The 4565-nt window shown below is 39.0% G+C and overlaps 1 protein-coding gene across 2 annotated transcripts in view; it reads right to left on the reverse strand.

Annotated features, from left to right (window-relative positions):
• LOC106874672 (alpha-parvin-like) overlaps nucleotides 1–4565 on the reverse strand; it is a 109744-nt gene that overhangs the window by 11385 nt on the left and 93794 nt on the right. The window lies entirely within an intron of this gene.

Raw genomic sequence — 4565 nt, forward strand, 5'->3', positions numbered from 1 at the left:
CATCAAAACACCTAAAAAAAAAACCTCTGTAAAACATTCTCTTTTCAAATTATGAAACTGTTTTTTTTCATTTGGTTTTCAATTATTTTTTTCTTCTTTGTTTTGATTATTGTTAAAAATAGACTTTTGTTGATTTTTAATTAACCAAAGAATTGGCTAAATCAGCTCAGAAACTACATTGAAGGAAAAAAGGGGGTTTGAAAACTGAAATTAGGGGTCTGGGTTAAATTTACTTCAGAATTGTTTAGTACAAGGGCAGAACCCTACACTTATACTCTTTCTATGTTAGCTTACTACACTCATCTAACAAAAGCTTAATGTGTTCATCTCTTTTTCCATTATTTCGGACGGCAAGCTGACAAAATGCTTGGTGATATTTCACCCACCTTCATGTTCTGAGTTCAAATTCTACCAAGGTTGATTTTGCTTTTCATTCTTTTGGGGGTTGATGAAATAAGTACCTGTTGTAATTGACTAACTACCTTCTGCAAAGTTTCAGGATTTATACTCAGAGTAGAAAGGATTATTATTATTATGGAGAAAGCATTTGACAAGGTCCCCCGATCCCTTATCTGGTGGTCAATGTGGAAACTAGGGATAGATGAGTGGTTAGCAAGAGCTGTACAAGGATGCTGTCAGTAAAGTGAGGGTTGGCAACGAGTATTGTGAAGAATTCTGGTAGGAGTAGGGATCAACCAAGGGTCAGTCCTTAGCCCCTTCATTATTCATCATAGTTCTCCAGGCAATAACAGGATTTCAAGACAGGATGCCCTTGGAAGCTCCTCTATGTTGATGACCTTGCTCTAATTGTTGAGTCATTATCAGAACTAGAGAAGTTTCAGGTGTGGAAGCAAGGTCTAGAATCGAAGGGCCTTAGGAAGGCAGACAAATCATGAATTCCTTTAGGCAGATGGCCCTGCTCAATCTGTAGAAAAGGCGTGGGTAGAAACTCCATAAAATGTACCCAGTGTAAGCAATGGACACATAAGAGGTGCAGCAATATCAAAGGAAGGCTAACTAGGAAGATAGTTTTTGTGTGTGGCAGATGTTCAGGAGCAATAAACACTGAAAATGTGCAGAGAACAACTTCTGTCACATTCCAGGGAGAAAAACTACAAGTAGTTGATAGCTTCCAATGCCTAGGAGACCAAATCAGTAGCGGGGGAGGGTGCGCTGAAAGTGTAGCTGCTAGAATAAGAATAGCCTGGGCAAAGTTCAGAGAGCTCCTACCTCTGCTGGTGACAAAGGGCTTCTCGTTCAGAGTAAAAGATAAACTGTATGATGAATGTGTGCGAACAGCCATGCTACATGGCAGTGAAACTTGGGCCGTGACTGCTGAGGACATGCGTAAGCTCGCAAGGAATGAAGCCAGTATGCTCCGCTGGATGTGTAATGTCAGTGTGCATACTCGACAGAGTGTAAGTACCTTGAGGGAAAAGTTGGACCTAAGAAGCATCAGTTGTGGTGTGCAAGAGAGACGATTGCGCTGGTATTGTCATGTATTGTGTATGGTTGAGGACAGCTGTGAGAAAAAGTGTCACACTCTAGCAGTAGAGGGAACCTGTGGAAGAGGAAGACCTGGGATGAGTTGGTGAAGCATGGCCTTTGAACGTTGGGCTTTACCGAGGCAATTATAAGTGACAGAGACCTTTTGAAATATGCTGTGGTTGAGAAGACCTGGCAAGCCAAGTGAGACCGTAACTGTGGCCTATACCAGTGCAGCATAACTGGCCCATCTAAGAGTACCTTTCAATCATTAGACAATAAAATGCGCTTGCGAAGACCTGTTGAGTCAAGTGAAGTCATCTTCGTGGCCGATGACAGTACCACCTGATTGGCACCCGTGCTGGTGGCACATAAAAAGCACCATTCAAGTTTGATCATTGCCAGTATTGCATGGCTGGCTGCCGTGCCTGTGGCACGTAAAAATCACCATTCAAGCCTGGTCAATACCAGTGCCAGTGACATGAGAAGCAAAGTTGAACCGAGAACATGAAGAATCAAAAGAAATGATGTTAAGCATTTTTTGACCAAAAGGTTAACAATTTTGCTAAGCTCACTGCCTTAGTCATCCACTTTGCAATGCTTGCTTAGGTCAAACAGCATTTCTATGGTCAGATGCCGCCCTTCCTACAGCCACACATATTTTCCATGGAAGACTGGAAATGAAGAACATTACTCATATGATGATGATGATGTTCATTTACAACTACCATGTTATTATGCCAAGGCAAAAGTATTATACACACACACACAAATTCCATCTGACCCATGCAAGTAAGGAAAAGTGGATGTTAAATGATATATAAGGGGCTTCCTTTAGTTTCCATCTACCAAATCCAACAACAAGGGATCAGTTTGGAGCTACAGTAGAAGATACCTGCCCAAAGTGGTGTAGAAATAATAGTAAGTCAATGACAGTCACAAGACTTAACAACCAAATTGATTTACAGAGTGAATGTCTGATCAATACTTGAAGCCATAAACTGTGTGTGTGATTTGTTTCCGCCACTAAGCAGCAATTATTTTATCCTTGCTACATCACTCTGATGATTTTGTTTAGTCAAGCGGAAATACCTGTGACATGTTGACATTATATAGTTATTTAATAAATCCATTGATTCTATAGAATAGAGATCTTAAGCCAACTAACAATTCAAGAAACTAAAACATGTTTGGTCCCCACCACCCACCACCCTTTTTAATTCTGATCCATTAGAAATCAACCCCTTGCTGAGGTCATTGACTGACAAAGTAAATGATTCTAAACAACAAAGATGATGCCAGTCTTAAACAGGTCTCCATAAACAACAAGTGTATCTTTTATCAGTTCGGAATACTTAGTCTCACACTTGCTAACTGAATATGTAAAGGGCTTCATTTGAAAAAAAATATTGTGCTGTATAACGAACCCTTTCATCTGAGTTATCTTTGGTTAATTTAAAATAACTGCCAGTGATATATTTTTTTTTTAAATATGCTAATTTTCTATGTCTATTCTGGTACAATATTGTACATCTACTTTCTCATTACTAATACAAGTATGCTGTGGAGGTGGGGAGGGGGTGCTGTTTTACTCAAGAGGGCTAAAGTTGTCTACCCTTACTAGCTGAAATGGTTAAAATATATTAGTGAAACCTAATTTTGTCTATTCTTCAGCAGATACGTATTTCTAATTAGATTTTTAATGCTTACTGCATCAAGTTTGTTGAACTTAACTATTGTTTCTTCATGCTGATCGTGTCTGAGTAAAATACCATCAATGATTGTAGTTCCTTTGCAGAGAGAGTAGAATCATATACCTTGCTCAAGAACACAATGCAATGACTGATGTGAGATTTGAACTTACAGCATCACTATAGTTAAGATTTTAACTAATAGCCATGTGTTCTTTACTGAGAGTCTAAAGTGACCAACACATTGAAAGAATTGGAGAGCTGAGAGAGCACGTCTTGCAGGTTTCTATACAATAAACTTAGGATAGTGGGGAAACGGCTCCCTCCATGTCACAACAGATCAAACATTAAACCTAATAGCTACCCCTTTGTTATCCCCAACTTTATTTTTTTTAAACTTGGTTCTTATTCTATCAGTCTCTTTTGCTGAACTGGTAAGTTATGGGGAACATAAACACACAAACGTATTTCACTTAGGCATTGTGATGCTAGCTTGGTGTATAACTCACTCTGTGTATGCTTTTGAATGAAGTGTTGGTCAAGTACAGAGCAGTAATAAGAGATGACAGACAAATGATTAGCTTACAACCGTTTCCTCCATAAGATGTGGTCGACTCAGTTGAGTGCCTGAGTAACACCTTCCAGTTTCACCAGAGCTTCAAACATCAAGTGCTATTCATTTGGGCAAAAGAGAGTCCACCACATCTTATGGGGGAAACAGCCATAAGCTAATGAAATTCATAAGATAATCAGTTATTCTTTTGTCATCTCTTTTACGAGACGTTTCTTACAGTTTCCATTTACCAAATCCACTCACAAGGCTTTAGTAGACACTTGCTGAAGTTGCCACACAGCTAGGACTGAAGCATGCAGGGGCAGGTCATGTGGTTAGGAAGCAAGCTTCTTACCACACAGCCATTCCAAAATTTTCTCTTCCTTAGGCTTAAACGAATAAAAGAGGTTTAGTCTTTTGGAAGTTACTCAGGCAAGAATAGAAACCATTCCCCGTTAAAAAAAAAAGTCCTAAATTGGTTGTGATTTGAAATAGCTAAAGAAAACATTTTCTTATATGTATTTGTATTAGAGACTCTCTCGTATCCAGCAACAACAGAAATGGTAACAACAACAACATGCACGGAACACTTTGTCCCTGATCTGTTCTTCTTCCACAACAGTACATGTGTTAGTTTACCCCTGCTGCTGCGTAACACCCAGTCTGTCTTTCTGGCTGTTTACAACATGACTAAATGCTTTCTACAGAGAAATTAAACTATCAGCTTTCATCAAATTGACCCCATTTCCTATTTTACTTCCAACCCAAGCAGTCAGGAAATTTTAAAGAAAACCCAAGAGGCTGACCATATATATATATATATATATATATATATA

The sequence above is a fragment of the Octopus bimaculoides genome, chromosome 3 (assembly GCF_001194135.2).
Source record: "Octopus bimaculoides isolate UCB-OBI-ISO-001 chromosome 3, ASM119413v2, whole genome shotgun sequence".
In the NCBI taxonomy this organism is placed as follows: Eukaryota; Metazoa; Mollusca; class Cephalopoda; order Octopoda; family Octopodidae; genus Octopus; species Octopus bimaculoides.